General features: G+C 53.9%; 1 long non-coding RNA gene across 2 annotated transcripts; it reads left to right on the forward strand.

The window, feature by feature from the left end:
* The first annotated feature begins 10644 nt into the window (after positions 1–10644).
* On the forward strand, positions 10645–15683 carry LOC111092007. 2 transcript variants are annotated; one of them, XR_005352974.1, is made up of 5 exons: positions 10645–11486; positions 13114–13294; positions 13484–13615; positions 14004–14468; positions 14576–15683. It is a non-coding gene; the product is annotated as an uncharacterized LOC111092007 (long non-coding RNA). The 2 variants fall into 2 exon arrangements; XR_005352973.1 differs by having other exon boundaries at positions 10645–13294; positions 14576–15682.
* The last annotated feature ends 9449 nt before the right edge of the window (positions 15684–25132 follow it).

A 25132-nucleotide genomic window follows, 5' to 3' on the forward strand; every position in this document is an offset into this window, starting at 1 on the left:
TGACTGGTCAGGTCCTGGGAGGCTGGGAACCTGTACCTGTTTGCTTTGGAGTGGGAGGTGGAGGGCAGGGGTGGGGGGGGCACGTCTGCCTTAGCATGTGGTGACAGTGACTCCTGGCGAGCCACACATCTCCACCAGTGCATGATGGGGTCCTGGCAGGGCTGTGAGGAGCTCCCCACTGGCGGCACAGCCTGACCACCCAGAAGCCCTCTGCTGTGGGCCACACTTGCACAATTTTAGCAGGAAATTCACAGAAGGGGCGAGCAAATTATGTTTTTTTAAAAACATATTTTCATTTCAAATTTTGTCTCTTCCTTGTAAGCTTCAGAAGGTCATACACGTCTTACTACCTCACTGGATATAATTCCGGAACACTGAGGAATAACTAGCCGGGATATTAGTTACTACCATGGCTTAGACATGACATTTTTGGCCATACTTTATTTGGGAATGGTCAAGGGCTTATTTATTTATTTATTTATTTATTTATTTATTTATTTATTTAAGAGAAGAGAACTATGTATATATTAGTGGTCAGCACCCGGTCACAAGGGCTCGGCTGTGACTTTCCTATTTGGCAGAGTTCCTCTGTGTTTTGAATGGCCAGCATGTCACAGCTGGGGATTTGTGGGTCAAGGTGTTTGAAAATACTATAGCATGTAACTTCTCCTATTAGCAGTTTTCAAGTCTTTTTCTATGTCAGTTTGTTCGCTATTCCACAGAAGGCATCTTCCTCCAGAGCAAGTAGATCTTGGGGGACCTTGGGCAGCGGGGTGTTGGTATTTCTTGCTGTCAGCTTGCAGGTTTCCTTCCTTGGTACAGGTTCATATCTGCAGCAGGTGCTCCCCAAGGGCCCCGAGCTGGAGGCTGATGTGGCCGAAGCCTCCCAGGGTCTCCATGAGGCTGGCCCTGTTGTCCAGGCCCATTGGCAGTGGGCACCAGGCAGCGGTACCAGCAAGGGGGGCTGTGGCAGCATCACCAGAGAACTGCCCAAGTGGAGCTTTCTTCTTGTGGGTGAGGATGGCCTGCTGCTGGGGAGGAGACTACGCAGGCATTGGGGGCCGCTGAGCAAGGGCCATTTCTGGGGGAGGTCAGGGCCGCTGTTTCATGACCTGACCCTTTAGACGTGCCATGGAATTCTGTGTTGAGCGACGTGGAGTGGGGGGATGGGCAGCCAGTGTGTGGACAGAAGCACATGACACTAGCATCGGGGGGATGTTCCTTAGTGGCCCCGTGCTAGAACGTGCAGAGATGGTGGCAAGAACCGGGCACATTTGGCAGGTGGTGCAGTTGGGGCTATTCATAGGTGTACGACGGTTTTGTGGTGTTGTATTGGAGTGGTTTGCTCTTAGCAGGTGCATCCACTGGGTAGGAGTGATGTCACATCAGTCAGATGTAATGGAAAATCCATAATGGGGTTTAGGCACACTGAGACCATCTATAAGGATTTATGATCTTTATTTTTATTTCAGGTAGTATATGAATTCTGCATTTCGCTGGGGATGATTCACAGCACAGCTGAGGAGATTGCTTAGGAGGACAGTGTGGGAGGTGTGGGCCTAGGCCTCTCCAGGCGCTGCAGGCCACAGATCGATATATTACAGATATTGCCATAAATGGAGAGGATGGCTCAGATAAATCACACACCACTTCCCCACCTCAGGGAAGCAAAGGGATGGGACAGGAACCATGCCCACGGGCCTGTTCTTGGAATCCATGTCCACTGACCTTGGGCGGCCTGACAGCCAAGCCCAGCGGTGCTTTGGCGTTGGGAACACCCGCGTAACCAGGTGAGTGCAAGGGGCCAACACGGTGATGGGAGCTGGTCTGACTTAGGACCTCGTCCAGTTTCCTCAGAAAGTCAAGGTAATCATGAAGTTTTATCCTTCCTTTGCAGCTGATGTTTTAAATACAGCAAACATGGGAAACTTCTCAGACTGCAATTCTAATCTGCCTTCAGAGGAACCAGATTTTTGTCTGCCTGAGACACACAAGGGTGGACGGCACAGGCAATCCAGTTGCAGATGTTGCGGCCGCGTGAGGTCAAGTACACCTACTTACCGCTTCCATCCCGTGCGTCAGCGGGTTAGCTCAATGCCATGCGGTCGTCACTGAGGCTGTGACTTAGTGGGAGGTGGGACATAACGTGGACTCTCATACCAAATTCTGAATGGACCGTTTATGCAGCAGATCTCTCTGGGCCACGAATCCTGAAGAACGTGCCAGCCTCCTGCCTTTATAGACCAGGAGGTCGGAGGGCAAGTGTTTACTCAGTCACCCAGCAATTAGCATCGTGTGTTTGCTGCTGTGGACGGTGGTGACAACTGTCCTTGAAAGTCTGCTTCGGAGGGTCCTGGCCGTACTGGATGGGCTGCCGCAATCACCCTCTCCTGACCTGCTCCCCCGCAGATAAGATTTCCTAACATCTTGTTAGGAAATCACTTTCATGTTCACAGGTAGCAGGAATTAGTACTTCAGTCCATCTTTCTGGGAGACACGGTCAACACACTGTGATAATGCTGCCATCCCCCAAAATTAGGAATATCACACACACAGTGACATTTGTGAGCAGATGACTCCTGCAGATGCAGGGTTCTGTGTGTGAAACCAGGATGCTGTTTAGGAACTCAGGGATTTCTCACCTGGGGGCAGAATTTCTCAATAATAGGATGGCGGGCACTGTGTGTGCAGCTACCAGTGGTCACAAGTGGCCATGTCCTGTGCCCAGAGCAGCCCACAGCTATGGGGTGTGGTTCCTGCCAGGACTGTCCTCGGTCCCATTTAGCTGGGGTGACATGGGTCACCTGGTGGTCACCTAGCGGCCAACGTGGCTGGGGAGCAGAAAGTGCCGGGGCTCCGTGTGCCTGGAAAGCAGAACCAGATCACTGAGGGGTGGTGACAGTTACTCACAAAGATGGAAAAAATAATAAACAATAACGGGGCCAACATTGAGGATGGGGAGCAGAAACAGACCCAGTCATAGGAAATAGCATCCGTGCAGAGCCCATGCGGGTGCGCCCAAGCAGGGGAGAAGCTAGTGGGCTCCGGCAGGGTATCTGTCAGTCGGACAGGGACGCTGCTGTTTCTGGGCTGGCCTCAGAGAGTGGTTCAGTTCCTGCTTGTTCACGATCCACAAAGTCCTGCCCACGCTGCTTTCTGCGGTGTCAGCAGAACAATGGGAGGTGTGGCGGGGCAGACACCACATTCAGGAGCTGACTTTTTCCCAAGCTATTTTACGAGGGGCTGGTAATATGAGCCAATAACATTATGCACGGGCGCTAAACCACTGAGCCACCCGGGCTGCCCCAACATTATGCATGGGATGATGGAACCACCATGTGCGAAAATCCACCTCCACTCTGGGACTTCTGTGCGGTCTACAGCAGCGGCGATTACTCAGGCAATCAGACGGGGTTTCTGTCCACCCCCCACACCCGTGTGGCTTCTCTGGGGTGGTCCTCCACTGGGAATGACATGAGCATGATTTCCCAGAAAGCGCCCCCCTCCCTAGTGCCTAGCCCTGGGTGGGAGCAGAGGCAAGTCCGGGTGGTGGACAGGCTGGTAGCAAGTACCCAGCATGGGTTGAAACCTACCCCATCCCCTGGATCTGCACCCTGCTTCACCTCTGAGTCCCAGGCCGCAGACGTGCCGCGGCTCCTCCAAGGTGACTCCTGTGTCTGTGAGGGATGTTATTGACCTCCGGCCGGTGAGGCTGCTCAGTACATTTGTCTGGGACTCAAAGGTACTTGCCCTACTCCAAGTGAGGAAATTTAGGGCAAAACCTGGGTGCATTTCCCACCACAGCACATGGATAATGGTATCCTCCCAAATACAAGGATCGAGGCCAATGATGCTGCATTCCCACTGAGAGGCCTTGGCAAATGCATTTCATTTTGGAAGGGGCTGTGTCTGGTTCAGGGTTCTGCGGTAGTGAGATTAATCTGTTTTTTCAGGTAACTGTCCAGTCAAATGCACAAGCATAATACAAGGACTGCAAGCCCACTGAAAATGGAATTGTCCTCTTCGTCCACCCGTTACGTTGTGTACCTTTCATCCTTGGGTGACATGTGGCTGACAAGAACGATGGAGGGGCCACTGAGCATTATTTTCTGTTTCATAATTCAACCACATGTGCCAAGGGATGAAAACAGGGCTTTTTAGGTGGGACTGAGTTTACTGCTTTTCCTATAATATAATGTCCAGAAATTTAGCTTCAGGCTTTCTTCTCTGATATAGGAGACTGGGCCCAGAATACATTTTTTTGGACATCCATAAAATGCACAGTCCTTTTGACCACAGAAACCTCCTGGCAAGATCCCTGCTCACTGTCCACGCCTGTTGGCTCTTCCTGGCGTCCTCCCTTCCGCACCGGCTCTTCCACACACCGTTCAAGCGCCCTTTCATCTCGGAGACCCAGAGGCTGTGGCTGTTGGATGCTGCCTGTCCATGTCCCCATAGCATGTGAGGACAACCCTCAGGGTGTCCACAGGATGACCCTCTGCTGCACTGTGGGCAGCTCAAGGGTGGGTGTTTTGTTCTTTTCTGGGTCCAACCTTGGGCTGGGGAGGGGTCATGAGAGCCAGCTTTCCTGTGCACATCCCTGAAAAGAAACTTTATGGTGAGCCCCTGCTTCCCCTCCCCTCCCTTCCCTTCCCTTCTTCTTACTCCCCCTCACTGCCCTTCTTATTGCTGAAATTCCATACAATTTAGGGATCATTGAGTATAATAAAAAAAATCACAAATATGAAGTTAAAGGTAGTATATATTTGCTTTCTTTAATTTTTATTCCTAGGAAAGACATGGTGAGTGGGAAAATAATGAGTGATTTTGGGTTTCAATTAATACAAAAGTAATTTTATTCTCCCGAGATAAATATACAAATAAATGCGAAGGAAATAAAACACAATATTTAGACCCAATAATTCAAACAACTCAGAGTGATTATATTCCCATCAATATGTTAATCTGTAATTTGAAGTGCAAATATTTTCATATGGTCAATTTTGTGCCTTTCTGTTTGGAAGAATAATGTAAACGCTGACATCTGAAGCAATCAGAAAGCCGCCTCCCCCTCCCCCCCCCCGGTCCTGTAATAACACGCACTGTTCCTGTATAAATTGCTTAAACATGTGCAGGTGTATTCTCTAATAGACAGCCCTCTTCTACAGACAGATAGATGGGCATTGCTCTGTTTATCTTCATGGCTAGTGTGGGTTCTCACACCCCTGGCTTTTGCACTAAAAGATTAATTGACTAATGGTTAGCCATTGGGCCATCCTGAACATTGTTCAGGGGCTTTGCTTCAATTCTCCGAGTTAAAGAAAAAAATCCTTTACAACAATGTTATTAATGTGATAAAAAGAAATACTTGTTAATAACTAGATAATTTAAAGAACTTGGGTTCATCCATCTGTTAATCTCGGTTGTGATTAAGGAGGAAATCCTAATGCCCATTATTTCTAATGACAAGACCAAGCAGGCTTAAAGCATTAGCTGGCGGAGACCACAGAGAAGAGGCGATGAAGAATCTTAGCAATCTTGGCCACAATTGAGGAATTGGCCCGACCTCCACACAACAAAAGTGATACAAAAGAATTACACCCTCACTAAAGTCTATTTCCTCGTATAATCACACAAAATGATTTTTCTTAAATATGATAATAAATCACAGCAAAAAATCAATGTGGCAGGGCCCAACTGCTATGGCCTGATAACGCATCAATCAATATTTAGTATTTAGATTTTAATTAATACATAGCCGTGCAGAGGCTTTTTAAGAGAGAAATATTATCTCAGATAAAAAATCCGGCACTGTTAGCATGCAGAAGCTGTTGCTCATATCTGTCATTGATCAATCTGCTGGCCTCGTGATTAAAAAGCCTGCAAAATATCACACAAGAGGGTGAAACAGATTGAACCAAGGGGAGAGCATGGTGGGAGCTGGGTCCAGGTGGCTGCCGTGCAGGGCACAAGAAAAGCAGTGCACAGATCTGAGCTGCCGGCCGGGCAGCGACCCCTGGAACAGGTGCACACAGCTCTGGGGGTCTCGCTGCCACGTCAGGATCACGCGACCCAATGTCACGTGCCATCATTCTCCTCATCTTGCTAATTGTAGTTTTGGATGAAAGTTCTTTTGATGATAAGGAATTTGAAATAACCTGATGTGAGGGGATCATGTTCGTTTCAGCAGTACTTTCTTTTCATTTCATTTCGTGAATGACATGGGCTGCTGAAACAGAGCCTGCTTAGACACGTAGAGATGCTCCTTTCCAGAGCTCTGAAGGGAACAGCCCATTTCCCAAATTCTGTTTACAACCTGTGCTTCCCCCTTCCACCATGGGCCACCTGCCTACCACCTCCCTTCCCGGGTCCTGCAGCGAACTCTGTACCGCCAGCTCGCAAAGCCCAGATGGCCAGGCTTCCCAGAAGGTGGAAAATGCTTCTAGGTCTAGCAGTTCATACAAAACACACAGACAAGCAGGGGAGATGGAGCATGAGTTCCTGGGGTTTCTTAGGAAGAGAACCTAAGAAGATGGTGGCTTGAGCTTTGGGGCTTTTTACATTTTTCTTATTTATTTATTTATTTATTTATTTATTTATTTATTTATTTATTTATCTATCTATCTATTTATTTATTATTTATTTATTTGATATTTTGAGAGAAGAGAAGGTGGGAATGGGCAGAGGGGGAGGAAGAGGGAGAGAGAATCCCAAGCAGACTCCATATCCAGCACAGAGCCTGATGTGGGGCTCCATCTGAAGACCCTGAGATCATGACCTGAACTGAAACCAGGAGTCACACGCTCAACCAATGGGGCCACCCAGGCGCCCCCACATTTTTCTTTTCGATCAGCTCCCTCATAGGGTCTCCTATCCCTGTTTTCTTCTGCCTATTATCCCATTTGATGTGACTTTTCCCCTGCCATGGAGAGTGATGTGTAACTGGTTGAGTCAGGGCAGCCCTGTCTATGCAGCAAATGCATAGTTTGCAAATCTTGCCCATGTGGGTGACGTTGATGGGTCTTGAGAGAAGATACGTTAAAGATGGCCCAATCCTCACCTGGGCTTGGACTCCCTTCTCTTCTAGCTACACGTGGCTCCCCATGGAGGCTGGCACCAGACAAGCCTCCATGGCTTGATGGTTGATGTGTGGAGGTTGTCTACAGTGTCTGCCTTACATGGGTGCCGTGCTGACAGAGGAGGCACCAGGTCATTGGGTAGGACATGGGTGGGGGCAGTTACAATGACGTAGTCTCTGACACCCAAGCAGATTCCACGCACGCAGCTATATGTTGAGGGTTTTACCAACATGGAGGCTCATGAGTGAGAATGTGTCTAGTCTCATCAGCTGAGAGCAGTTTCTTGAAGCCACAGGTTCATGGTGAGGCTCAGATTAAACAGATACAAGACAGAGTGTCCAAAGACTCTTGTGACCCTGGAGACATGGGACAATTCTGAGTTTCCAGGTCTTTTCTGGTACATGGCCTTTGCTTTGGGAATTAAGAGGCCCTATTCTATGTTGAGGTCAATGACCATGAGGAGTGACAACAAACTTAATTTTCTGAGACTAAAAGTTAATGGGATTGTCATCTGGGAAGGAGTCATGGGGGAAACTGGGTTCAGAGACAGCCAGTGGCTCTAATCCCTGGGTTTCCACCGAAGCCCTGGTGGAATCTTCTTCTTCTTCTTCTTTTTTTTTTTTTTTTTTAAAGATTTTATTTATTCATTCATGAGATACACACAGACACACACACACACACAGACAGAGAGAGAGGCAGAGACACAGGCAGAGGGAGAAGCAGGCTCCACGCAGGGAGCCTGATATGGGACTAGATCCCAGAACTCTAGGATCACGCCCCAGGCTGAAGGCAGGCACTAAACCACTGAGCCACCCTGGGATCCCAGTCCTGGTGGAATCTTCTGAAGTGGAGACACAACCAAACCAGGGTATCTGGGGCAGGGGCTTGGAGACCAGGCTCTAGGCTCGCTAGGAAAAAGCTGGGTCACTGAGCAATTAGGGGATGATTGAGTTTTCACTTATTAGAACCATATGGTATCAAAGGCTGACCTATTCCCACATTTTGACCTAATAATTCCATCTCTAGGACTTTATCCTAAGAAAATGATCAGATAAATGTAGATATTTGTGTGTCAGGATATTTGCTGTAGAACCCGTGAGTGCATGAAGGTGTTTCCCCGCCACCACACGAAGTTCAGGCCCGCAGACACCTGCGTTCAGAATATTTAGACGTTGTAAACGGTGATCTTAATTCTGTGAAAAATGAGAGAATGAGAACACCCTGAAGCATGTACAATTTCTCATCTAGACATTTTGGATGCATCATGATATTTTCCCGGAAGCAGGAAGGGCAAGATGACCTGGAGTGCTGTGGTTCAGGTTCAGAGTGGATGGTCTGGGGGCTCCAGCCCTCGATGGTGTTTTCCGTGGCTTGTCCCTCCTCACACCTAGAGCGCCATGATCTCTGCGTTGATCCAGCCTGAACCACGTCTCCTACTGGTGTCACACGGTCACCGGTGACCCGTTTCCTGCCACCTTCATTAGACCGAATATGTGAAGATGTGGCTGACTTAGGCACGTCCTGCCGGAGGGAGGTTGGTGTGAGCACATAGGCTCTGTTAGGGGGTAAACTGAAGAAAATGCTGTAGTTATGTCCCTAAAGGGTTATCACCCGCACTCTGTTACGGCTCATGGGGGTTCTACTTCCCTGAGCGACTCACACGCAAGAAGGAGGGAGTGGTTTGCAGAAAAGGCCTCTGTAGGCGCCCAGGACATCACAGGGGGACAGAGTGACTATGTACTTGCATTAGAAATGACATCTTTTGGGGTAGCCCTGGTGGCGCAGCGGTTTAGCGCCGCCTGCGTCTAGGGTGTGATCCTGGGGTCACCGGATCAAGTCCCACATCGGGCTCCCTGCATGGAGCCTGCTTCTCCCTCTGCCTGTGTCTCTGCTTCTCTCTCTCTGTCTCTATGAATAAATAAATAACATTAAAAAAAAAAAAAAGAAATGACATCTTTTGTTTTCTTTTCTTTCTTTCTTTCTTTCTTTCTTTCTTTCTTTCTTTCTTTCTTTCTTTCTTTCTTTCTTTCTTTTTCTTTCTTTCGCAATGATCAGATCAAAACAAATTCATGTGCATAGAACGAGCACATCTTTACAGATGAAAAGCCCTGGAAGGAGGCATATTTATTTGTGAAATAAAACCAGCAATCCCACCCCTGAGATTTATAAAGACAGCCACTGTAGTGCACGTTTGCACATCTGATTTGTGAGGGGTTTATGATGTCATGATTAAAAGAATTCACTGATATTTGCGGAGGTGGGAGTTCTGCAGGCTGTAGACACTGGGCCGAAGCCATGCAGGGCTGGGTCTGCCTCCTGGAGGGGGCAACGGGGGGCAGGCCACTCTGACCAGGAACTCTTTCCTCTCCCGGGACCCAAAAATCACCCTTTTTTTTGAAATCACTATTTTGGACACGTGTGCACTGGGATTCTGGCTCCCGGGTACCAGGGCCTGACTCCTGCTGCCCAGCAAGGTTTCCACGAGATGCAGCCAACACTCCATGGATCCAATGACTTCAAGTTTGGTCTTGGCTGTGGCCACACCCCATTCCCAACAGCGGCTGGGGACGGAGGACATACAGGTGACTCCGGGCTTTCCATCTCGCTTGCTCCGGGGACACAGAGAACCTTTGTGTCATTTCACTAACATCCAGTTCTCTAATGGGGGGCTATCGGCAGGGAGAGCCACGCCCTGCCCCGTGCCCCTGCCCCGTGCCCCTGCCCCCTGCCCCTGCCCTGTGCCCCTACCCCGTGCCCCTGCCCTGTCCCCCCGTCCCGTGTCCCTGCCCTGTGCCCCCGCCCCATCCCTCTGCCCCGTGCCCCCGCCCCATCCCTCTGCCCCGTGCCCTTGCCCCATGCCCCTGCCCCGTGCCCCTGCCCTGTCCCCCTGCCCCATTCCCCTGTCCCGTGCCCCTGCCCCATCCCCCTGCCCCATCCCCCTGCCCCTGCTGCCTCCAGACGCAATAGAGGCTGGGGGGCCAGCAGTTATGCCAGAGAGCTTTGGGGGAAACGTGAATTTGGGAGAACTGGTGAGTTTGCCTCTTCTCATTCCTTTTATTTTATTTTATTTTTTTAAGATTTTATTTATTTATTCATGAGAGACACAGAGAAGGAGAGAGAGAGAGGCAGAGACACAGGCAGAGGGAGCAGCAGGCTCCATGCAGGGAGCCCGATGTGGGACTCGATCCTGGGTCTCCAGGATCAGGCCCTGGGCTGAAGGCGGTACTAAACCGCTGAGCCACCCTGGCTGCCCTTCTCATTCCTTTTATGCCAGGACACAGGAGAAGAGCCATGCAGGGGGGTGGAAATGTCCACTCTTGTGAGGCCCCCGTGGTCAACGAGCCTCGAAGTCTGCGAGAGCAGAGACGTGGCCGTGGTAACATGCATCAGCAGCAGCATCCTTACGTCACTCATGCTCACCTCTGCATACCACGGGCACGCTTTGTTTTGTCTTATTTTAAGATTTTATTTATTTATTTGAGAGAACACACGTGTGCATGTGCAAGAGAGAGCACAGCGGGGGGGGGCGGGGGTGCAGGAGGAGAGGGAGAAGCAGACCCGGGACTTGATCCCAGGACCCTGGGATCATGGCCCGACTTGACGGCAGAGCTTCACCAACTCAGCTGCCCAGGCATCTCCCACAAGTACATTTAAAATCATACTTAAAAAAAAAAAATGAAATGCTTCCTGGATTTAGACACTAGACAACGAGGTTGTAATCATTGGGAGTATCATTAATGGACTTGAATACATTGGCCATAAGGATCTTCCTGAGGAAAGGTTCCCCAGCCAGATTGCAAGGCTGGGGATACCCAGCATAGCCGTGGCCCAGGGGCTTCGGGGTGGGGGGCGGCGGCCGTGAGCCCGGGCCTGGGATTCTGTCTGGGGAATAGCCCAGCCTGTGCAGTGGCAACGGTGGGAAGTCTAGTGGACACCCGGACACCAGGCTCCAGACTGGGAGGCTCTCCCCACTGGGTCCTCACGTGCGTGTACGCAGCTCACGCACATTTCCACAGACAAGCGTGTGACCCGCACTTGAACCCGACGGGAGGGCCTGGGGGTGGGGTGGCCTGAAATGCAGCACGGGAGCAATGAGGCGAGTTGGAGACTTGGGTCTCCAACCTGCCGAGACAGGATGTTTTTCTTTTTCACAGAAGGTGAGAAGAGGGATGGTGCCTGGCCAGCGAGGCGGTGGCACGCCGTGTGAGGAGCGGCACCCCAGGAGGAGTGTCTCTCACCTTGTCCGCCCTCGGCAGATGTCAGGGAGGAGCTGCTGGTGCTCTGCAGGCCATGTGCTGCTCAGATAGTGACCCAGGGCTGGAGCCGGGGGACTTGAGGCTCGACTGCCTGGAAACACCTGTCCCACAGACGGAGGCTTTGGGGGGGCACCTAGGGAACCCATCTGAAGTGAGTCAGGGACAGAGGGTGTGGAGGCTTGCTCATCACTGGCCTCCACCTCCGAGGAGCCCTCTGGAGACACCCCGGGGCTGGGGCAGGTGCCTGCTCTGGCCTCGTTCTCTGCATTCCTGACTGTGCTCCCCTCTGCCTGGAGGGCTCACATCAGCCAGGCAGGGGGTTCAGAGGTGCGGGATTCAGAGGGGCAGAGCCAGGCACTCCCTGGCCCGGCCTCCTCGGGCCCTGGCATTCCTGGGAGCAGCCACCAGTGCCAGGGCCCGCGCACCCAGCCCCACACTCCTGAAGCAGTCCTGTGAGGGGGCAGCCGCAAGGACACCCGAGTTCCAGGCTCGTCTCCCCCAGGGAGTTTGGGGACTGCCTTGTGGACGCGGGAGCGGGCATGTGGTTTGGGGGAACGCATCCCGCTGACCTGTACCCGTGTCCCTCAGTTTCCCCACAGCGGAGCCGATGTGCTTCTGATTCCTTCTTCGCGATTCTGAAGGCCCGTGGGAACTGTCAGTGCGTGTCTGACGTTGGCTGCGTGTCAATTAACGGGGGTCATGGGTTTTGGCAGGAGAGGCCGCGGGAGCTGGGCTGTCCTTGCAGGTGGTGCACACTCCATCTGTCACCCCACTGGCCCCGGACCTGTGTCCAGTCCATGTGACTCTGACTCGAGTCACAGGAAACGCTCATTTCCACGCTGCTGGATCACGTGTGGCAGCTGCTAAGGAAGCCACCTCTTCTCATAATTTTTGTTAAAAAATATTTTATTTATTTATTTATGATAGAGAGAGAGAGAGAGAGGAGAGAGAGAGAGAGAGGCAGAGACACAGGAGGAGGGAGAAGCAGGCTCCATGCCGGGAGCCCGACGTGGGACTTGATCCTGGGACTCCAGGATCATGCCCTGGGCCAAAGGCAGGCGCTAAGCCACTGAGCCACCCAGGGATCCCCCTCTTCTCATAATTTGGCATATGAGGAGCACATACACTGCATGTTTACCCATCGACCCCATGGAAAGCTGTCCTTCGGTGACATGAAGGGCATATCGTAGCTCTCTGTGTGCATGGCGTGTAAGTGCGTGTGTTTGCACACAAGGGACAGAAAACCAACAACACATGAGCACTTGTCCAGTTGGGATGCTCACCGCCCAGGTACAGCGCGTCCTCTCCGTGGCTGGTGTGCAGACAAGGAGCATAGGCTTGCTGAGGGCTGAGGGGGCAAGCCCGAGCCCCTGTGCCCTGCTCTCCATGTCCGTGGCCTGGGCTGGTGCCGCTGCTTCTCGCACACCCGCGGCTGAAGCACCCACCGCCCCGTCTGTGCCGTCTCCCAGCACTCAGCCCGGCCGTTGGGGACACATGGCCCGTGTGCAGCCCCCTCCCCCTGCACTGTCCATGGAGAGCTAGAGGCTCCCAAGCCGGGCAGGTTGGTGTTCCTTCCCCAGGTAATCAGAGGTACAGATAGAACAGAGCCTCTGGCTGACGGACGCCCGGTGGACAGGGCTGTTCATTTATGGGGTGCAGCAGGGCCGGCTGGGAAATTTTGGTCACTTTAATTTACCGTATCCAGCCTGCCTGCTGCACGCGGCGGCACTTTTATCAAGCCCTGTGAGGTGGTATTGATTTTTTTATTTTCTATGTAGGATAAGAAGACAGAGAGTTAGGGCAGGAGTGAATGAAGAACTTTCCTTGGATGGCCGTGGCTCTGCACCTTATTCCATCCTGTCGTCTATGCTTCAGATGAAGTTGGGCGTCAAGGCTGCTGAGGGGACAGACAGGCTGCAGCACAGCAGCAGCGGGAAGGCCTGAGGCGGACGGGGCAGAGTGAGGAGGCCCGGGGGTAGGGGACAGACAGACGAGGAGGCTGGGGGTGGTGACAGATGAGGAGGCTGGAGGGGGGAACAGATAAGTAGGCAGGGGGACAGATGAGGAGGCGGGCAGAGGGACTGAGGAGGTTGGGAGCCCTGGAGCCCCAGGTCCAGCAGCACCGTCCTCACAGTCTGCTCGCCCCAGGTCTGCACATAGTGACTATGCAGCAGGACAGTCACCACTTCTGCCTGGAGATTTATTTCCTGAAATTAAGAAATGAACAGACACAAAATGACAACAAAACACGCAGGCTGCACACAACCCCTGTGTCCCTAGGTAATCTTCCTGTTTGTTCTTGTGACAGGATCCCGGGGACATGTCCAGGTGTGAACCCCAACCCCAGGTGTGGACCCTGACCCGGGTGTGGGCACCAACCCCAGGTGTGGGCAGCATCCCTGTCAGCAGAGCTCTGGGAGGCAGAGGTGGCCCACAAGGGCCCTGGTGGCAGCACGAAGTGAGTCTTTCTGTCCTCAGACCCTGTAGCGAGCGCAGGGCCCCCAGTCCTTGTTTCAGCACGCCAGAGTCTGGTGCGCATAATGGAAGGTGATGCAAAGCAGAGGCTCACCATGTGACCTCCCTGTGTGTTGGAGGGGACGGAGACATGGCGTAAGAACAGGATTCCAGGAGTCTAGCTGCCGGGTGTCTGCTGCTCTGTCGTTCACAGTGGCCCCCCCTTGATACGCCCGATGGAGACGGTTGCTTGCTCGAGCCTTCCTTCTTTGGAGCTGGGGATGTGCTGATGACGTGGGTGCTGTGAGGACAGATAGCAGCACGGCTCTGACCTGGTGTGTGTGGCCTGACGGCGTCCTGCTCCCGCTTTCAGAGGCACGGTGAACCCCAGGACCATACTCGTCCCTGAGGCAGCAGGTGCACTCTCTTGGCTCCCGTACCGTCGAGGAGTGATATGTGGCTTAGCACAGACAACGAGGCACACATGTGGAAGATGGGGCAGCGGGTCCTGTGAAAGTAGCCTCGGAGTCACCGCAGAGCCATGTGGAAAGAGGGGCTGGGGGACTACAGGCGGGCGGAGGGCCGGGCACACCATCCAGAGCAGGTGGGAGCCTGCTGCCCCTGGGGCAGTGCTCGGCCTCCTCCAGACACTTCAAAGACCCCCGTTCAGCATGACCAGGTAGGACAACAGCATGCGTAGGCAAGGGTGGTCTGGTTTGGGGGGGTCTGACCTGAGGAGCCGTGACCTCGTTGTGAGTGGGTTCCCCTGTGGTTTGGTCGTCACAGGAGGGAGACACTTCAGTCTGCTGGGTCATGGAGTAACTTGAGAAACCAGACGAAGAGGGTGTTTGTGAACATGGGCACACCCATGTCTTCTCTCCATGTCAATATCCTTTGTTTACACGACGGTGATCAAATCCCCCCTCACACAAATCCAGAGCTGGTGCGTGATGCCGGGTCCTCGTGCGCTCAGCTCAGGGACGATGTCGCTCACTTACACATGCAACCCAACCAAGCACTGGGTTTACTTTTACAACATGAATTGTGTGGTCAACAGCGGGGTGGTGCTTGGATAGCACAGGTGCGTGCACAGTAATCTGGGAGCTGAATCCGTAGAGATCTTTCATTTCCTGGCCCCGCAGCTTCCGACTTCTGATGGCCCCTCTTTCCGTTCTGACCCTCACCTGCACTCGTAGGTGGGGCGGCTGTTTGCAGATGAGTCGTCCCCTGTGACTGTTCCAGAGCAGGTGCCTGGGGAATATCTACTGCTGAATAACTGGTGTGTGTGTGTGTGTGTGTGTGTGTGTAAATGATATGTAAGATTGGAATGTAAAATTCCCTAAAAAAAAAAGGATTTTGCTAATGTATGAAGTTGAATCAGAAGAGGCATGAACGAGACTTAGAATTAGGCCTGATGTTAATATCCTCGAGGCCAAACATGGCCATTCATGCCAGGCATCATATCCCCTTAGCATCTGCAACTTTAAATCTAATAATGTAACTTGATGCTTTAAAGAAAAACACCTTTAACCTCAAGGCTCTTCTTCTTCCGTTAAAATCAACAAAGGGAACCCATTATTGGCCGAGGACGACCTAGTGGTAACTTGCAGGAGGCGTCTATGTCGAGAGAGGCCCAACATGATTGGAATAAGGTTTCAGTGAAATAAAATTAATATGTGACTTTAAACATGGGGTTTGCTAAATGTGTCTATTTTGCAAAGAGATTGATGCCTCTTCCCATGAAACCAGGCCAAGTCTGCCTCACCCCGATTCTACCTAACGCTGTAAGGGAGGCTTTCATGGGCACTTAGTGGGCCTGGATGCTTCCTTGCTCTCCAATGCTTTCAATGCGAGGGATAACCGGTACCTGAGGCCTCCCCGCCTGTCGGAAAAGGTCTCACGGCAGGTGAGCTGTTGTTTGCAGAGCAGCTTTGGTGATGCCGTGCTGCTCACAGATAGGGCACATCAGGGCCCTTGGTTGCCCCCGCAGCACGCAGGTCCCCTCGAGAAGGAGGTGCATGTGTGGCTGTGGGTTCCAGGACCGCTGGAAGTGCCGTGGGATGCACGGACCCTTCCTGACAGATGGACGGATGCTCTGGGAAGCAGTAACAATGGCAGGAGTGACATCTCAATAGTAAGTGGGGGACGTGGGATGGGGCAGAAAGACAGACTTTCCTAAAAAGGCATCTCTTCTCCCTCAGAATGCAGACCTAAGCGTGTCCCTGGGACGCGCAGGGAGGAGACACAATGGAGAGTGATCAGGGATAGCGGCTGCAGTTCACCCGGGTTATTTCTAGGCAGCCACACAAAAACGTGATGGAAATAATTTAGACATATGGATAAGAGCCTTCAAAATCAATAGTGCTGCAAAAGATGAAGCATATGCTGATGCAATCAAACAGAATTGAATTTCATACAAATGTTAGCAAATCTATATCGGATTATCACAGGAAAACTTCATTTTCATTGATTTATAATGTATTATTATTGCCTCCACCAAACTGCCACAGACAGCCGTTTAGCAGCTGCCGAGTGCCTTAAGGGTAAATAAGAGATATCACTGATGGGGAGGCTCGACGATGTTTGGGGGGCCGATAACTCACGGGGATGGCAGGTGTGACACTAACGGCTCTTCCCGGTTCTTTCCGCCGCGCCACATCATTCTGGAGGACTTGGGTGAGCAAGGGGCTGTGTGTGGGTGGCATGTGCGGCTGGAGGGAGTTGGGAGGAGATGTCCTCACGGGGAAACAGTCAGTGGGCGCACAGCCAACCAGACAGCCGAGGGCATGCACACCTGGGGCTGCACCAAACCCCCATCTCTGTCCCCACCTCTGTGATGTGAACAAATCATGGCAAGGGTGTCGTGTTTGAGGCCTTGTTCCCTCTGCCGGGGTCTGCGTGCTGCGGCCGTTGCTCCATCCCGCCGTCCCTCGGGCTCCAGGGCTTCACCGCCAGTGGCTGCGTTCCTACCAGAAGTGCAGGGCCGGCCTTCTGGGTCGTGGAGTGGCAGGGCTGCGCTCCTGGGAGCAGAGGATGTGAACAGGGACTGTGTCTCCTGAAACACAGACATGGGATTAACAACAACGAGCCGGGTCATCACATTAAGACTTCAGCTCGTGGCCATAAAAAATAAACTAGGAATCTGGGTATTAATCGTGTTCCTTCATTGAAAGTAGGTTTTTTTTACTGAAAAGTGAGACAAAGTTATCGTGTTTTAAAAGGTCACCTTTTTTGCAGTCTTTGGATCATGTGTGTCAGTGACACTGCACCTGCCGCTTGTGACAACTCCGGGTCCCTGCTTCCCTTTGTCCGGTGACTCTGCAGGGGTCAGAGGTCTATTTTGCCAGGATCCTCTCTGTTGAACGTTCAGAGCAGTTTGCTCGCCCTTTCTCACGCACTGTGGGGAAGGGCAGCGTGGCCAACCTTGGGCAATGCTAAACTCCAGCATTCAATAGCTGCTCAGTGCCCACCCGGTGTGGATGCCACTGCAGGAGGAGGCACCCTCAGGTACTGCCCCTCTGGTGGCCACAATCCCAGGGCGACCTCAACGCTGCTTTCAGTGGTCACCCCAGGAGCCTGTCTGGGTGTCACTGGGTAAACACATGCTAGTTGGAGCTGCGGGTGCTCATGGGATGACCGGGGGCAGATGCCCTGTCCTCCCAGAGAGGAGACCATGAGAGGGCGAGGCTCACCACCTCCTCTTCCTCCTGGTTCCCCACCTCCCTCGTGTGAACACCAGGCAGAGGGTGGGTGGGCCTGTGCCCGGGTCAGGAGCCCCCTTCCTGCTGCCCACCTGGGAGAGGGGCTGCAGGGTAGCGTGGGGCTGTTGCCACCTGTCTCACCCGCCCAGGAGAACACAGGCAGCCACACCCACTGCACTTGGTGCCGGGGTCGTCTGGGGCCCGCATACTCATGCTGCTCGGACGGACAGTGGGTCAGCTGTCCGCTCCTTGGAAGCCGGGCGCCATGCACAGCTGGGTGTGTGCCTCTTCAGTCTCACCGGGAGCATGATGGCCCCGGTCAGTTCTGACAGAGCCAGCCGCTTAGACCCAGTTTGGTTGGTCTGGGTCTCCTCCCCTGTGTCCCCTTTCTGTGGCCACGGTGCCTGGACACTGCTGCTCCCGGTGAACCTTGCTGGGCTGTCCCATGCCTACCATGTCCATGACCACGCATGTGTCCTCCACCTGCCGGCAGCCAGCTGCCAGCCACCCCTCGCACGCAGGACCTGGGGCCAGCAGGGGGTGTGGAGTGTGGCCTCAGCTCTGCACCCTCAGAATGCACCTCTGGCGTCACAGGTAGGGGGTGTCTATCTAGATGGGCCCCCACCCAGCCCTGCCATGTTTGGAGACCCACTGGGGGAATGCCATGGCTCCCTTGCTGTGCAGACCCCCAAGCCCCGACACAGCTGTCACCTGCGCCACAGGTCGTTCTCCCAGACCTAGAGTTCAGGGCCATGGAGACCCCAAGGTCAAGACTTAGCTTGTTTGCTTGGTGTCCACATAGGTTCAAGGGTAAGATCTATACACAGAGAAGTGCACAGATCTTGAGTGTTGGTCTGAAGAATTTTCACGATTTCACAAGAACACTCAGAATGAGAACCAAACCCTCACTCCGACCCCCTGAGAAGATTCCCATCAGCAGCTTTCCTGTCCCAAACAGCTCCTGACGTCGGCAAGGAGACCTGGCTGGGCCTGCCCTGGGCTGCATGTACTCATATGTGTCCTCTCACGTCTGGCATCGACACGCAGCCTGTTTCTGAGACTCGTCCTTGTGGTTTTGTACATCAGTGCCTATTCCCTTTAGGGCCAGGTAATTTTGATCCTCTTCCCATTTCTCCTTCGGCTCCTTTTTTCCGGGGTGGGGGGTGCTGAGGGCTGAGTGATAGTTTGAAGAACAGAGGATTGCAGGATAAACAAAGGGATGGGGAGAATAAAACCAGTTGAAGCCCCACATTGCCCCATAGGTACTGACGCGATGGTCACCCGTATTTAACTCACCTCAGTACGTCTGATTTCTCCTTCCTTCCTTCTTCTGCATCATGAATCATCAGCATTGTGTTACTCAGTGTGCTCTGAGCACCATCTGCTTTACTGCTGCCTGATTACAGAAGACTGAGAACACCAAGGAGGCCAAGTCTCAGCCCTGCCTTTGCAGGAATCGGCAAGTGGATCCTCAGATTCGTATAGAAATGCAAGAGGCCTAGGGGAACCAAAACATACCAGAAAATAACAAAACCAGAGAATTCATACTTTCTGATTTCAAGACTTACTACAATGTACAGTCATCAAGAGATTGTGGTCCTGGCAGCAGGATATACAGACCAAGGGGGTGAAATCGAGAGAAACAGACCCTTGCGTGCATGGTCGACGGGTTTGAGACACAGGCGCCAAGAACACTCAATCGACCGTTTCCACAAATGCTGCCAGGACAACGGCATGTGCATGGGTGGAAGAATGAGGGTGGGCCTCCAGCGTGCACACAGACGTTGCCTCAAAGCATGTCAGAGATCCGGATGTCAGCACTAAAATCAGAAGACTCTTAGCAGAAAAGAGAGGAGCAGATGGTCATCATCTGGGGTTAGCCAATGACTTCTTGGGTCCAGCATTGAGGGCTCAGTCAGCAAAAGAAGAAACAGATAAGCAGGATTTATTTCATCCGGGTTAACAACTTTGTGCTACACACAACACCGCCAAGAACATGAAAGGACGGTCCACAGAGTGGAGGAAAATACTTGCATGTCGTACATCTGGCGAGGACTCGTATCCCAAGTGTATAAAGAGCCCTAACAGCTCAGTCGTGAAGGACCTAGTACGGACACGGCTCAGGGAAGCCGGATGGGGCCTACCAGCTCCTGAAGAGGCATGGATCCAAACCTGGACCCCTCACCCCCAGGATGGCTGTGCTCAAACCCATGGGAAAGACTTGGGTCTGGGCGAGGATCCGGAGAGACTGGAGCCGTCTGTCATGTTGGCAGGAACATGGAATGTCACAGCTACCGTGGAAGGAACAGCTGGCAGGTCCTCCAAGCATGGAACACAGGGCTCACATCTGACCCGGCAGCAGCTCCCATCCTCGGTGAGGCCAAGGGAAATGAACACATGCCCACGCGAAATCCCTGACGTGGACATTTGCAGCCGTGCATTCGCAGTGGCCGGAAACAGAAACAAGCCTGCGTCCATGCTGATGAATGGAGTCGCAGGTGCCATGGACCCATGTCACCCGGAAGCACAAGGACTGGCATGCTTATTCACCACACGGACAAGTCTTCTCAACAAGCCGAGTGACAGAAGCCTGTTGCTGGAGACTTGTGCTGTCCGGGCGGGTGGATCGCTCGGGGATAGCAGAGGGGAGCTGCCCAGCGCCAAGAGTGGGCGCTGGAGAGCAGCTTGGCTTTGCTTTTTTTTTTTTTTTTTTTTTAAGATTTTATTTATTTATTCATGAAAGACACACAGAGAGAGGCAGAGACACAGGCAGAGGGAGTAGCAGGCTCCCTGCAGGGAGCCCCATGTGGGACTCGATCCCAGGACCCTGGTGTCATGCCCTGAGCCGAGGCAGACACTCAACCACCGGGCCCCCAGGCATCCTCCGTCCTCTTCCTTTCATTGAAGGAAACCCCCAGACTTGCAGAAGGTTTGCCATCTAGACAGTGGCACTGCTCAGAGTCCGACACTGACAATATTGTAATGGTGCCTCTATCGGCGGCTGAGATGTTTGCTTTTTCACTCCCAGGTGTCCTCGCAGTTGACAGGTGAGCTGGGAACCCTTGTGGCCAAAGGGTCGCAGGCACTGTCCCAGCACATCCCCTGTGGGGAGGAGGGGCGCTGGGGCTGGGAGGCTGATGGCCTCCTCTGCGGCACACCCTGTGCTGGGGGCCGTGCTTACTGAGCCCCTCGGGTCCCTGAGCACTTGCCTCTCCTCGAAGCGGAGCCATCAGCTAAGCACCTCAGGTTCTGCCAGTCATCTCGGTGGTGAAGGTACCCCTTGCTTCTCCCAGGGGGTGGATTCTGGGAAATCCAGAGAACAGGGAATCTGTGAAGACCTGCCGGTGAGAGTGGGGCCTGCAGTCACCACCCCACACACCCTGTGCCTGGGCCAGCCCCTCACGAGTTTAGAGAACATTCGTCCAACAACCGCTGGGTGTCATGCGCAAGGCCACAGCCAGAAACATAGTGAACATGGCTCAAACGTCCAAGTCCTAGTGAAGGAGCAGGTACAGAGGTCTACAACGACCTTTCAATGCACACAGTGCAGTGACACCGAGAGTCATGGAATCAGTTCGATGGCAGGAATTCCCCAGGGGATGGTGGGAGGAAGCCCCAGAGTGTGTGCGTGGGGTCAGGAGGAGATGGTATGAAGCAAAGTGACTGAGCAGAGGCTCAGATGCAGAGTCTGCTGTTGAGATGGATGGAGACAAGTCAGAGGGTCTGGAGAGAGCAGGAGGGCCAGGGGGCCAGTCAGGACTTGGGTGGGGAGCCGGCCGGACCCACACGGTGGGGGTGCCCGGGGCAGGGGGATGGGATGGGGAGCGGGTGAGGTGGGGGTGCCCGGGGCAGGGGGATGGGATGGGGAGCGGGTGAGGTGGGGGTGCCCAGGGCAGGGGTTGGGACGGGAGGGGTGAGGTGGGGGTGCCCGGGGCAGGGGGATGGGATGGGGAGCGGGTGAAGCGGGGGTGCCCAGGGCAGGGGTTGGGACAGGGAGGGGTGAGGTGGGGGTGCCCGGGGCAGGGGGATGGGATGGGGAGCAGGTGAGGTGGGGGTGCCCGGGGCAGGGGGATGGGATGGGGAGCAGGTGAGGTGAGGGTGCCTGGGGTGGAGGGGACAGCATGGGAGCAGAGCTGGATCAGAGTCCCAGGACGGGATGCAGAGGGGGGGTCGGGGGCGTTGTGACTCGGGGGTGTGCGTGGCACCCAGAGCTGCGTCCCAGGCGAGGTGAAGCAAGGGAGGGATGTGAAGGCCAAGTGAGTGCCTGGGGCGTAGACACACATGGTGTCTGATGTGGTGAGAGCAGCTGAGTAGGTGGATTCATTTAAATTCCACTGTGAAAGAAAACATCCTAAAACCAGTCCATCTGCACTCACAGGTGCCTTGCCGTGGGCATCCCCGTTGGCAGGTGCGCGTGGCCCTCTCACGACCCAGGTTCATGCGTGTGTTCTCCATCAGGTCTGCTGAGCCAGAGTTTTTGAGCAGTTTGCAGTAAAGCAGGTGTTTGGTGGAGGAGCCAGATTGAGCCAGAATTGCTCATTGACCAGGACAGCGAACTAATGGCAGAACCTGCCGTAGACCTCAGTGCTCATAATTAAACCAGATTGACCTGAAATCCTCTGCCTAAATGTGGTTTGGCTCCTGGGACCTCCTGTCCACGCGAGGCTGGAGGACGGTTCACGCCACAACATCTTACACGGAGAACGGACTTTCACAGGCGGCATCAGGAGCGCAGAGCAGGCGCGGTTTGCGCCGAGCGGGCACCGCGCAGCCGGGCGCCAAGGGACGGCGGTTTCTGGAGGCGCAGGCCGGAGCTCTCCTCTCTGGGTGGAGGCTCAACTGACCAGAAGGAGACACACCTGACTTCAGAAATTCCTGAACACACGCCTGGCCTGGTGGTGGAGTTTCCCACCGTCTGCGTGGGCGGCCACTGTGACACTGAGGGTGGCGCGGGCATGGGCAGAGCAGGCTTCTGCTTTCCTCCCCTCTGGTTTCCCCGCCCCCCTGGGGTGGCGGGTGCGGGACCTCCCCCCCTCCCCGCAGGCCCCGCCGAGGTCCGGAGGCTGGTCTGGGAGTCGAGGAGAAACTGCTCAGACATGGGGAGGTAAGAGGAGGCTGAAGAATTGAGGCTTGGTCGTCTCCGCTGCGACTCTGCGAGTCTTTCACGTCACTTGAGGACGGAAAACGCCCAGGCGGGAATCACATGGAGCCTCTGTCTCGCATGATTGTGTTTATTGCATGACATCGATCCCAATCTGACCAACACATTGTGATTTCTTTGGGATTTGGACATTGTTTTATTTTAAAATCGCACCCACTATGCCTGCAGTGATGCGTGTGTGCGCTCGGCATGGGGTGGGGGATCAGCGGCTGGGAGACACGAAGAACGTCAGGTTTCATCATTGTTCATCTTGAGTCGTAGCAGATGAAGAAGTTGCGTCCAAGCAGATGAACCCAGACGCTCTCAGACATTCTTAGACTCATCCTTGGACAAACAGTTGGACGTCTCCCCACTTGGAATGATAGTCCCGGCTTCCCCCTATTTCTAGAGCACATTCAGGAACAGTGCAGAGCTTGCTCACACGGTCAACCATGGGGGAACGCGACTCCACAGAGGCTGACGTTTCTGCGGACTCAAAGCTGAGGTTCCTAGAGGGCAAATCTTTAAAGGACTTTTCAAAAATTGTAAAGTAAATATATTGTACATTATTGACGGAGTGTGACCGCGGATGGGTTTCATGTTTCTCTACCCCTTGAAATGGAGACTGTGGGATACTTGGGTATTCTCAGGATGACCACTGTGCTTGGGGGTGGGTGCTGGATGGTGGTAGTGTGGCCTGTGGTGCCAGCCTCTGAGCCTATGGCCACCACCCGGGGTGGTGCCCTCTGGTGCTCTGGGGACATCACAGCTGGTAGTAGTGTGTGTGCAGTAGGGGCTGGCTAGGCGGGCGTGGTGCTGGAGTCGGGGACCTGGGACAGGTAGCCCAGAGCTCGCCACAGAGCTGGTGGGAGGGGACATGCGAGGGCCCCTCAGCAGGGACTCGCAGATGTGAGCACCTCTCATGCGCCCTTTCTTTCCCGGCTGGAGCAGGTTATCCTCAGCCGACAGCTCTTAATTCTAACGAGCAGACGTGTGCAGGTCAGACGCATGGCAGGCAGCCTGCACTCGCATGTCTCCCCTCTTGGGTTCATACCTGCGACAGGCCAGCGTGTGATTGCTGACAACACACTTCAGGTGAGGACACAGAGTCCTGGCACAAGCTGATTTTACCCGCGCTGGCTTTGCCCGGGCTTGTGCACCCCACACAAGTTGCCTTCTGCAGCGACTCCACAGACACAACCCGTGTTTGCAGATATTAGTTTAGAAATTTCCACGAACAAGGACATGTGCTGATTTTCGAACTTGAGACCTTCTGGGTTTGTGACGGGCAGTTGGTGGCCATGTGGGGGGGAGAATCCAGGAATGGTCCCAGGATCGGGTGTTGGGAGTCAGCTGAGCCACGGAGTGGATGCAGGTGCTTACCTGGAGCTGCTGCCCGAAGCGCAGACGCGTTCCAGAGGCGCAGCAGGGGCTCTGGCACGGATGTGGGGAAGAGCACAGCCCGCAGTGACCTCAGGCGAAGGAAGACAATGGTGCGATGGAGGAGGAGGCAGCTCAGTTGTGTGCCTAGAGCATCTGCAGGAATGTGGAAAATGCGGGGGCTCTGCTTGGAATGACTTTGGAGCATGCCACCTCCATCAGGGGCACGTGCCAGCGTGGGTGCCTGGCAGGGGTGCAGGACGCCTGAGGGTGCCTGACCCGGTGGAGACTGCACGCAGCCGGGGGAAGGGGAAGACAAGGAGAAACCGTGGGACCTCTCATGGGCGATCGGTGGTCCTCCTGCCCCTGGAGGGGGAAAGCACAAGCTGGGAAGCAGAAACCATGGCCCGGCCCGCTGCGGCAGTCTGGCGAGGAGCAGCCTGCCCTCCGTACTGTTTGCTCGGAGAGGGAACGGCTGGCTCGAGTGGGCTCTGGAAACGGTGAAGTGCACCTGGTGGGGAAGCAGGGTGCCAGCAGGATGTCAGCAGGAGCAGCTGGGAGAGCTCGCACCCCCTGCTGCAGCCCAGAGAACCAGCCTTGGTCTGGACTTGGGTCAGCCTCACCCTCGGGCAGCTCTAGGGGAAGGACAAGAACCCCTTGACTGGCTCCCGCGGAGATTCTCTGCAGTCAGGTTTACGCAGCTTTACCCTTAGGCCAGTACGCCCTTCGCCAGGTGGTTTGGGTGGGGGGGGTGGGGGCTGCACTAGGAGCCTGGTGGTTTAGGGCGGAGCTCTAACCCACCACGTGCTGGGACGTCGGGGGTCTGCTGGAGCTCTGGCTTTAAAATGCACAAAATAAAATACATAGGCATCCAAGGAAAGGAGTTATACGGAGGCACAGTCATCAAAATCCTGGAAAAAAGTGGATATGTGTAACATATGGAATAAAAGCATAGTGTGTGTGTGTGTGGTAGGCCCCACACGCAAAGTGGGACTTGAACTTACAACCCTGACATCAAGACTCCGATGCTCACTGACTGATCAGACATCGTAATCAAGGTTTTGTAAGGAGACCCAGCAGCCCTAGCGTGGCAGTGAGCACCCACAGCATTCTGGTTACCTG

This window comes from Canis lupus, chromosome 1, assembly GCF_011100685.1.
Source record: "Canis lupus familiaris isolate Mischka breed German Shepherd chromosome 1, alternate assembly UU_Cfam_GSD_1.0, whole genome shotgun sequence".
Classification (NCBI taxonomy): domain Eukaryota; kingdom Metazoa; phylum Chordata; class Mammalia; order Carnivora; family Canidae; genus Canis; species Canis lupus.